The sequence below is a fragment of the Cryptomeria japonica genome, chromosome 1 (assembly GCF_030272615.1).
Source record: "Cryptomeria japonica chromosome 1, Sugi_1.0, whole genome shotgun sequence".
Taxonomy (NCBI): Eukaryota; Viridiplantae; Streptophyta; class Pinopsida; order Cupressales; family Cupressaceae; genus Cryptomeria; species Cryptomeria japonica.
This window is the reverse complement of record NC_081405.1, coordinates 160,966,664-160,979,076: the sequence shown is the minus strand read 5'-3', so window position 1 is coordinate 160,979,076 and position 12,413 is coordinate 160,966,664.

The window sequence follows — 12,413 nt, the reverse complement described above, 5'->3', positions numbered from 1 at the left end:
TCGCACAGATAATGGAAGGGAATATGTGAACAAAAGACTTGAGGATTTTTGTACATTTGAGGGGATTGATCTTCAGCATTCTCTAGCATACACTCCACAGCAGAACGGGGTTGCAGAACGCAAGAATAGAACTCTCAAAGAAATGGCTAGTTGTATGATACATACACGTTCTCTTGATCCCGCATTTTGGGTAGAGGCTATCAGTTGTGCCACACACATCCAGAATTGGGTTCCTCATAAAGCTTTGCAAGGTATTACTCCTTTTGAAGCTTGGGCTGGTAGGAAACCGATTGTGAGACATTTCAGAGTCTTTGGGTGTCCAGCATGGGCTCGCATACCTCCGTAGAAATGCAAGGCATTAGAACCACATAGTCGACCTTGCTTATTTGTTGGATATCCTGAGGGTGTTAAGGCATACAGATTGATGGATCCAGAGACACATGAGGTGTTCATTGAGAGGAGTGTTCACTTTGAGGAAAGCTCTCCTAGCTTAGCCTCTCTTCCTCCTCCACCTTCCTCCATTGTGGATAGTGATGTTAGTGATTCAGATGATGAGACTCCTACAACTCTGACTCATAGGGTTACACCTCCGTAGGGTCCACTTGCAGTTGAGGAGCCTCGTTCTCCACCTCCACCTAGACCTCGTTGGGCTCGACAGACACTTAAGTCCATGGGTTCTCTTGTTGGGGATCCTTCAAATACACGGAGAACTTGACCACACCATCAGGATCTTCCACATGCATTCATTGCTACCGCTTCCAATCCATAGACATTTAGGGAAGCATCAGGGGTTCCTGAGTGGGACCAAGCTATGGAGGAAGAGTATAGTTCCTTGATGAGGAACAACACATGGGATCTAGCCCATCTCCCTAAGGGGAGAAAGATGGTTTGATGTAAGTGGATCTATCGGACCAAGTTTGCAGCGGATGGTAGTGTGGATAAGTATAAGGCTCGACTTGTTGTGAAAGGTTTTTCTCAGGTTGCAGGTATTGACTATACTGAGACCTTTGCACCCGTAGCCAAAATGAACTCCATTCATTTGACACTTGCTATTGCTGCAACTCATGGTTGGGCTATACATCAGATAGATGTGAAGAGTTATTTTCTTCATGGTGATCTTGATGAGGAGATTTATATGGAGCAGCCATAGGGTTTCATCCAGGATACTTCCTTGGTTTGAAGACTAAGGAAATCTCTCTATGGCCTTAAGCAGGCCCCCAGGGCTTGGTACGCCAAGATGGATTCCTTTCTTCTCTTTGCAGGGTTCACCAGGTGTCATTCTGATCCGAATGTCTACATTTTGCGACAGGATGACTCTCACTTGATACTTGTGCTCTATGTTGATGACTTGATCATTACAAGGAGTACTTCATCCATCATTAGCAGGGTCAAATCTGCTTTGCATGATAGATTTGCTATGACTGACTTGGGTCTTTTGCACTACTTTCTCAGGATAGAGATTTCACAGTCACCTTCTGGGATTACACTATCGCAGCCCAAGTATGCTCTTGATCTACTTGCACACTTTCATATGGCTGATTGTAAGCCTACCCCGACTCCCTTTCTTTCAGGAGTCAAGCTTGAGGCTCAGTGTTCTTCTCCACTAGTTGATGCCACTTTGTATCGTCAGCTTGTGGGTAGTCTCATCTACTTGACTCATACATGCCCTGATATTTCATTTGCAGTTGGCATGGTTTCTCGCTTCATGCAGGAACCACATGAGCTTCATTGGAAAGCCGCCAAACGCATCCTTCATTACATCTAGGGTACACATCACTATGGGATTCACTATGCAGCAGGCACAGGACTTCGCTTCGTTGGTTACATAGACTCCGATTGGGCTGGCGATCTAGTTGATCATAAGTCTACTTCTGGTTACAGTTTTCACCTTGGTTCGGGCCCCATTTGTTGGTAGAGCAAGAAGCAACATGCTATTGCTCTCTCTTCGATTGAGGCTGAGTATCAAGGCGCTGTTAACGCAGCGACTGAGACCATTTGGCTCCAGCAGATTCTCACAGAGTTTGGATTCACCACTCCACGACCGACAGTTCTACATTGAGACAATCAGAGTGCTATTGCAATCTCGAAGAACCCGGTCCAGCACCAGTGGACCAAACACATCGAGATTCATATGCACTATATCTGAGAGCTCATCCAGGAGCAGGTCATTGATTTGCAGTATTGTCCTATAGCAGAGCAGGTTGCTGAAATATTCACCAAACCTTTCACCGACAGTAAGTTCCAGCAATTGCAAGCTCTCTTAGGGGTGCAGGATGTGTCATTAGGGGGGGTCAGCTGACTTCTCCTTCCTTTCTTATGGGGGGGACTTTTTCCTCTTTGAGGTTTTGTCCTTCTTCTTTGAGAGTCTTTTGTACATTCATCTCTCTTTTGGGGGGGAGTTTTTTCCCACTGGGTTTTCTCCCTTTCTCCGTTTGTGAGAGATTGCATTGCATAGTTTTGCTTGCATTTGCATGTTGTACATGGGTACCTATCATGGCCTAGTAGCCGGGACCCATCTTGCATTGTTGACTTGAGTCTTCATTCCCCTAAGTTGCACTTAAGGGGGGGTGTTGGTGTAAATAAATATTCATTTTGGATATTATTACACTTTGCTTAAGTTAACTTAGGATAATGCATCTCTTTGTAGTTTGGATTTGAGACACTTAGGGAAGTGTGCACATAGGGATAGAGCTTGTAGGAGAAATTCCACCTTTTGTGGTCTTATTTTGCTGTTACACTCCACATTCGGTGGGTCATCCACCTCTTGTGGAATATTATATTATTTCTCCTACCTACCCTTAGTATTTCTTACCTACCCTTGTTTCTCATTGAGCCACATGTCATATTTGTGTGCTCATACATCCATATGGCCTTGCCTATATAAGCAGGCCTCTATTCATTGTATTGGTTAATCCAGTTGATCATTTGCATATTGATGAGAATACAGTTTGTTCTTGTCATTCTATTGTCTCTTTTATGCTTTTCATTGTGCCCTTGATCTTGGCAAAATCCTACACATACAAACAAAGGACATCAAACAAATGATTGTCAAAGACCGAAACATATTATTCAGGACTTGATTGATAATGAGGTTATCACAGTGGATGGCCATAAAATGAATGAGTCACACTTGGCATTCAAAGCTCCACTCCCCAATTATGAAAAGGGTGGACCGTCCAATCCACCAGATGACAAGGGGAAAGCAAAAGTAAACTATACCTACACATATAACAATGTAGTGAATGTCATCATTGTTAAAGACAAAGCACCTACAGAACCAGTGAATGAAATTACTTGAAGTGAGGAAAAGATAACATTTCAGAGTGTAGCAAATGATATAACATCTACTTCAATACAATACAACTTAGTTGATCAATTATAAAAAATACCTATGCAAATATCAATCTTAGAGCTCCTTAAGATCTCACCAATGCATAAGGAAATATTGGAAAAGGCTCCAGTGGAAACAATAGTCTCTAAGGACTTGGATGTTAATCAATTTCAAAACATGGTGGGACATCTCATAGCCCCTTATTGCTTATCATTCATAGAAAATGATGATGTATCATTACAACATCCACATAATGCTCCCCTACATATTGAAGCTAGTATTCATACAACCCGCGTCAAATGTGTTCTTATAGATGGAAGAGTTGGCTTAAACATTTTTGCATTAAGTTTGATAAAAGATTTGGGACATTCAAAAAATGCAGTGTACCCTAAAAATAAAATAACAATCAAGGTCTATGACAAAGAAGAACGCTCTTCTAGGGGAACAGTGGTTTTACCACTCAAAGTAGGACCAACTGAGAGAGATACAGTTTGTCAAGTTTTTGACTTGAATTTATCATACAACATTCTTCTGGGTAGACCATGGATTCATGATATGCAATAAGTTCCTTCAACATATCATCAATGTGTCAAATTTCCTCATAATGGACAAGAAACAACCATATCAGTAGATTCTAGTCAGTATTGCAGCAATTTCAAACTAGCTTAAGATGCAAGGGTTCCTCATAATCAAGCAATATTATTTCCTGCCAAAGCATCTCAAAAGATATCATTCACATCCACTTTGAAATTTTTTGAGAAAAAGATAAAATTAAATTATGCAGGAATGGGAAAGTCTTCTTTGCAAGTTTTACCAATTTCTCCAAACTCATATGGAAAACCAACAAATGCAAAAATGGAAATCTAACAAAAACCTATTGAAATATTTGATGGAAAATTTGTCAAAGCTGGAACATTATCTGAAGAAATTGAAGAAAAGGATATCCTTGATTGGCTATACAAAGATGAAGAAGAAATAAGAGAAACAACTTTAGATATCACTATCCCCACAGACTAGTATGGCAATGGATTTGAGATAATGCAGAGAATGGGATATCAAGGAAAAGGCCATATTGGCAAGTGTCAAGAAGGCATTATAAAACCAATCACACCTCACTCTCAACATGTTAAAGATAAATATGGACTTGGGTATGACCAACATACTCAACCTATACAAAAATGAGATCATCATCAAAATCCCCAATGGAGAAGAAAAGTAGCATACAAAGAGGAATCATGGTAAGAAGTGACACATCAAACAACTGAAAAGACAAATAGAGAACAAAAAGAAGAGGAATGCGAGAAACAAAAAGAATAAATTTCCATTCAAATAGAGGAGGCTTCCTATAAATAAATGCATCAAGGGAAAGCAAGTACAAAACTTGATCAAGCCAATACAGAATCAATAGTTGAAGAAGTAGTTAGAAAACAAAGGGAAGAAGATTACGAGAAATAACAAGAAGAACTTGTCATTCAAAGGGAGGAATGTGTTTATAAACAAATTCAAAGAGTGCAAGAAAGTGCAGAACCTGAATCAGAACAGGCGACAAAACTTGTATCAATTATCAGTAAACTCTTCTCACCATACAACATCCCTGTCAGATATACTGGTGTAGTCCTAGAAAGTGATTCTGAAACAGACTCAAATGAGTATGAGTGGGATACAATCTCACCATCTGATGAAGATACAATAGGATTAAGGAACAAGCAAGCTATTACAGAACAAGAGACACCTTCCAAGAAACATAAAGATGAGCTTGACAGAAGACAAGAAGAAATCAGAATCCAAAGAAAAGAAGCATATACTAAAAAATGAGAGGAAGAAAATAAGAGAAAATGAGAAGTCTCAATCCAAAAGACAAAAATGGTCACTACTCAACAGTCAGAAGAAAAAAAAGGACATGAGATCTCCATTAATCTCTGGTCATCAAGAACCAAAAATTGGTAGAACCATAGAAGAATTGATAGCAAGCCAAGTGGGAGAAACAATAAATCCAAAGGAAGTAGAGTATGAAAGAAGATAAGAAATGGCAAGAAAAGTAATAGAAGCTACTCAAATATGTTAAATACAAGCAAGCACTGAAATTGATTCAAATGCTAAGACAACTTCTACAAAGGCATGTTATCCAAAAGAGACACAATTTGATATGATCTGGATTTGTTTGAGGGCCAAAAGTCAGCAAATAGACCACTTGAGGGTGAATCACAATTTACTCATTCTAACTTTGCTAGAGCTAATTGGAGAGTGATCGAGAGAGTATATCTTGAAGAGAGTGAAATCCTTAACTCAACTAATACACTTGAAGATTTTGACAATTATGTTATGGTGATGATTTAAAACATAGAAATTGATCAAGATTATGATTTACCCTTAATACACCCAGAACTGATTGATTGGGAAAATGATGAAATCCCTAAACTTGATAGCTTTCCAAATGACCATGCCATATCCATATACCTTAATGTTGTTGAACCTATAATACTAAAGAGATCTTCTATGAGTGAATCAAATAACACTTCTTGTAGTCAGGAGGGTGCCTGATGGTATGATAAAAGAATAAGGATCCGGTCAACTATTGAGAGGGGGGGGTGAATTAGTAGATATAAAATTAATAATAACTTCCACCAATCTCAAAATCAACCTCTCAAAGTAAACTATAAACTGACAAGTTAAACCACTAAACTACAAATACAATATCACTGTCAAGATAAACCGGTTTACTATTACAACTTGTCGGTTCAACTCACTTCTTCTTAGCAATACCGATTCACTCCACAAACTCACCTACCGATTACAGTTCCCTTCACTAGCTCTTCCTACCGATTACAAAACAATATTATAAAAACATCATTACCGATTACAATTGACATCAATGACAACATAACGTTTCATTAATGCAATCTTCATGCAAATGCCAACAGTGCCAAATCTTCTAGTCGCAAAATTGAAATAATAAAACAAAGGAGAAGGTCTAATGTTGAAAACCATTTAATGGCAACCTTAGATCAATCAAAACATAAAATAAAGGACGTGCCTGATGGTGAAAACCTCCTTGAGGTGCCAAAATATGGAAGGTTTGACACTCTACGAAAATATTTTCAAGAGAGATCAACTATTCTAATAGAACCCATAGAGGTAGTTAATATTGGTACTCCAGAGAGTCCTAAGATTATTCATCTAGCAGCATCTTTATCAGAACAAGAAAGACAAGAGTTTATTGATTTTTTCAAGAAGAGGCAAATCAACTTTGCCTGGTCATACGCTGATATGCTAGGACTTGATCCAGATCTCATTATGCATCATCTCAATGTCAGTCCAGGAGCCAAACCAGTTAAATTAAAACTTAGTAATGTATGTTGGCGTAAATAAATATTCATCATGGATATTATTACACTTTACTTAAGTTTACTTAGGTACATGCATTTAATAGTAGTTTGGGTATGAGACACTTGGGTGTTTGTGCCACATTGGGATAGTGTGTGTAGGGGAATTTCCACCTTTTATGGTGTGATCTTGTTGTTACATTCCACCTCATGTGGAATATTATATTGTTTCTCCTACCTACCCACACCTATTTCCTACCTACCCTTATTTCTTATTGAGCCACATCTCATGTTTGTGTGCTCACATATCCATAAGCCTTGCCTATATAAGCAGGCTCATCTACATGATTTGTACGGGCAATCATTGAACATCTTGTAATGATTCAATTGATCATATTTTACATCTTGATAGAATACAGTTTATTCCTATCATCTATTTTGTTCTCTCTTATTTGTGCTTTCCATTGCCTCTAGATCTTGGCAAAATCTCACATGGTATCAGAGCCATTAGAGTGCCATTGGTTTGCCAATTGAGAGAAATTTGGGGTTTTACATTTTGGAGCTTTCTATTGCAGGTTTTTATTGGAGCTTGTTGGGTCAGATCTGAGGTCACCATTGGATTTGGGAGGTTCGAGAAAGTAAGAATCGCCTTTTATTTCATCCAAATCCGACATCCGAGGCCAAATATAGAGTCGATTGAAGGTGGAGGGTGGTGACTTGTCCCAACACCGATTTGCAATTTTGGAGCATTTTGGTTAAATTCGTCATCGCCATTGTGCTCAGAAGGCCCAAAAACCCCAACATCGACTATCAATTCATCAAAATCGGCCTTCGTCGCCCCGAGTTGAAAAAATCTCCCATCTCAGCCTGCCGTACGGACTTGCAGGTACAGGTCTGAAAATAATTTTTTTATTTTTTTTTCGGAAAATGAAAAATAAATTTTTTAAACTTTAGAAGGGGGGTGTTTTTATTGTTTTTCATTTTTTAAAGAAATCTGAAAAAAAAAAAAATGGGGCGGGGGTGTCCTTTTTAGTCTTCAGGCCCCTGCGACCCGCAGGTGTACCTGCGGGTATCGCAGGATACCTGTGGCCCCGTAGGCATTGCGGGTAACCACAGGGTACTTGCGGCCCTGTAGTGTACCTACGAGCCCCTCCTCATGTGGGGGGGTAATCCATAATTTTAATTTTTTTTTAATAAAAAAAAACACTATTTTTCTTTTTTTTTTTAAATAAGTTTTTTTTATTAACAAAAAAAATTAAAGTTTTTAAAGTTTTTTTTTATTTCATTATTTTTTGCATGGGCTTTAATGGATTGTTTTTTTTTAGATTTTTAAAATCTTTTAAAAACACAAACATCATTTATAAGTCAAATTGAGAACACTTTTTTTTGTCACTTCAAACTTGTCTTGCAGTGCTTCCAACCGGCAGTCAAGGGGGGGGAATTGATTTGCTCCTTTATATCTCTTGGCCACATCCCAATCAGAGGCATTTTTTTTCTGCAGTATTTTACAGGGCTTCTTGGTGGCATCATCTTCATGTTTCCAGATTTGCACTATCATGTGTATGCTTTTGCATGAGCAATGTTGTACTCGCACTATCATAAAGTGTCACACCTCTTTGTAACTTGTCATTGTTGACTATTTGATGTAATCCTCTTATACATGTAGATTAGGAATATCTTGTGAGACTTGGTGCATGGCTCCAGTTGAGACTTAGATTGTACATATTTGTGCATGGCTCCCGTGAGACTTTGATTGTACTAGTATTTCTGCTATTTCTGAGTATCCAGATGATGCTCACAACATGTTGTCTCCATGCTTGATCTTTGTTTTATTGCAGTGAGTGATTCATCGTCATCGACTTGGTACCTGGTTTTGTCACACTTTGACATTATTGGTGCAACATTGGCTCTCTTTCTTCCTTATGGGGAGATATTTTGGTCATTATCATTGGACCATCTTTGCAGGAGATTGGACATTGAGGGGGGGCTTCATGGTCTTTCTTCTCTCTTAAGGGGGGGACATAGTTTTGTTCTTCTCATTCATCATTAAGAGCATTGTGTGCTTTCATCATCTCTCTTTTGGGGGAGGGTTTTTTCCCATTGGGTTTTTCTCTCTTTCTCTATTTATGGGAGATTGCATTTGCATTTGTACATGGGTACCTAACATGGCCTAGTAGTCAGGGCCCATCTTGCATTGCTTAGTTGCATTGTAGACTTTAGTGCATTCCCCTAAGTTGAACTTAAGGGGGGTGTTGGTGTAAATAAATATTCATCATGGATATTATTACACTTTACTTAAGTTTACTTGGGTACATGCATTTAATAGTAGTTTGGGTATGAGACACTTGGGTGTTTGTGACACACTGGGATAGTGCGTGTAGGAGAATTTCCACCTTTTATGATATGATCTTGTTGTTACATTCCACCTCATGTGAAATATTATATTGTTTCTCCTACCTACCCTTGTTTCTTATTGAGCCACATGTCATGTTTGTGTGCTCACATATCCATAAGCCTTGCCTATATAAGCAGGCTCATCTACATTATTTGTATGGGCAATCATTGAACATCTTGTAATGATCCATTTGATCATATTTTGTATCTTGATAGAATAAAGTTTATTCCTATCATCTATTTTGTTCTCTCTTATTTGTGCTTTCCATTGCCTCTAGATCTTGGAAAAATCTCACAATATGCATCCTTGTGTTTCTCTTCTAGTCAAAGAAGAATTGAAGAAACTATTGGATGTAGGGTTCATAAGACTAGTCACATATCCAGAATGGGTGTCAACTATTATGCCTGTATCAAAACCAGACAAAAGTATCAAAGTGGGTACAAATTACAGGGACCTAAATAAAGCATGCCCAAGGATGAATTTCCATTACCAAACATTCATATCATTGTAAATCTATCTGGAGGACATGAAATGTGCTCTTTAATAGATGGCTTCTCGGGGTATAACCAAATAAAGATATCTCCCAAAGATCAAGACAAAACAACTTTCACATGCCCTTGTGGTACTTTCTATTGCAATGCCATGCCATTTGGGCTCAAGAATGCTAGAGCTACATATCAAAGAGCTATAACAACCATTTTTCATGATATGATGCATACTTTCATGGAGAATTATGTGGATGATATATAGGCAAAATCACATACAAGAGAAGAGAACTTGGAAATCTTAAACAAGATCTTTGATAGACTAGAACACTACAAATTGAGGTTGAATCCAAAGAAGTGTACTTTTGGGGTTACATCAAGTAAACTCCTAGGTTATATCATATCATCTCATGGAATAGAAGTGGATCCAAAGAAAGTAAAAGCTATCATGGAGATGGAATCCCCAAAGAATATTAGCTAGTTGTGTTCTCTACAAGGGAGATTGCAATCAAACGGGAGGTTTATATCTCAATTAGTTCATTAATGTCACCCTTTTACTCACTTGTTACACAAGAATGTTCCATTAAGATGGGATGATAAATGTGAGGAATATTTTATGCAAATCAAACAATATCTAGTAAATCTGCCAATGCTAGCAACACCAATCAAAGGAAAACCATTGTTCCTATACATCTCTGCAATAGATCTATCATTAGGGGCTCTTCTAGCACATCATGACACCGAAAGAAAGGAAAGAGTAATATATTATATTAACATAACCTTGATTCATTATGTGTTGAACTATACAACAGTGGAAAAGACATATCTAGTAGTGGTATTTGCAACTCAAAAATTGAGACATTATATGCTTGCTCACTCTATTAAGTTAATTGCAAAGATTGATCCATTGAAATATTTACTTAGCAAGGAAACATTAAATGGTTGAGTGGATAAATGATTCATGATATTAAATGAATTTGATATTGAGTATGTTGATCGGAAAACCATAAAAGGACAATTAATTGCAAATCAACTAGCTGAAGTACCCCTACATGATGATGCACCTTTACACATTGAGTTCCCTAATGTAGATGTTCTTACTATCAACATGAAGGCTTGGGATTTATTCTTTGATGGCTCCTACACACAGCATGGATCAGGTGCAAGAATATTATTCATAACACCTCAGGGTCACACCATTCCTAAATCATATAGACCATGCTTCCCATGTACAAACAATATTGCAAAGTATGAGGTGCTAATCATTGAGATCAAAATGGCTATCGAATGGAACTGTTAGACAGTTCAAATAACCAGAAGACAACTGAGAGGGGGGGGTGAATCAATTATCATAGATTACCATAACATTTAGCAATTAAAAATTTAATACTAGAACCCAAAACATTTATACCAGAATAGCAGTTAAACCAATTAAGCATAAACAATAATCACAAAATAAATACCATCCACATGAAACCAAGATTTATACATGGAAAACCTGGTAAAGGGAAAAACCATGGTGGGAAGCCTACCCATAGTTAGATAATACTTCTGTAGTAAGTATGTGAATTACATTTGAGGGGCTTGCACTTGCAGGAAGGCCAATAGCCTAGAGCACACTGCTCATCACAAAAAGAGTCTCACTAACTACATAGAAATCCATTCTACAATCTCGAAGAAGGAATGCACTGCAAAGATAGCATCTCCTATGCTTAAGTATAGTTCCGATTTAGCTCAATACTGGAGGACTAAATCCTCTTACATAAACCCAATTAGATCTCCAATGATCAACCAAATCCTCTCCTTGAATGATTATTACATTATTTTCACAGATAATCGCATAAACCCATAACACATATCTAATCTACAATGAGATCTTACATCTATATATACAAACCCTCGACCATAAACAATCTGGTCAGCCACCAAACAATAAACCAATTACATGATTACAAAATATGTCGGCCTTAGACCAAACAAATAATATCCAACACATAAGACATCCCAAAAACATATTGAGAGGTCCAATCCACACGTTACATTAAGCCAGTCCATAACCTAGATAACATCGAAACCCAATATAGGTCCACACATTAAAGAAATGACCCCAATCCACCAAGTCTCGAACATGATCACCAACAACATTCTGAATCTCCACTAGAAGTTGCACCAACACTAATTGTGCAATTCATCAAAGATCTTCAACAAAAGCTCTATCGGTGAAACCCTTGTCGGAACCACAAGCCAAGCTTTAAAGAAAACAAGAAAGCATCTGGTCACCAGACCAAAACCAACTAACTAAATATAAACATGAGTATAATGAATAAGCCAATTCCATAACTAAATCATACCGGAGCCTACCGGATCATCCAGGATCCAAACCAACCAAAAAATACTCAACCTACCGGGACTAGAAGAGTGTCGGTAAAGCATCCAAACAACTAGTGTTGACATCAATGCAACACATAATCAATTCCTCCAAATGGCCAACAATCTCCCCCTTTAGCATTGATGGCAACACTAGATGTGAAAACATCTAAGTACCAAGAAATGCCAAACAAGTCTCCCCCAATGGAAGACAACCAATAATCTCCTAGATAAAGATATAACAATGAAGTTCTGAAACAAAGACCAAATTCCCCCTGTGAATGATATCTTTGTAAAGCTCCAAATTACACATATATCTCTCCCTCTAATGTATACAACTCCTTAAGTTTTTCTTTTTCATATCAATATCTTTCCCCCTTTGACATCAATGCCATAAATCTGACAAAAATATCAAAGCAAAAACATAAACTATTGAATCACAAAGCTGACTACTCCCCCTGAGCAGTAGCATCCCCACATCATTTCTGAAATGAAAAAATATCTTTGATAAT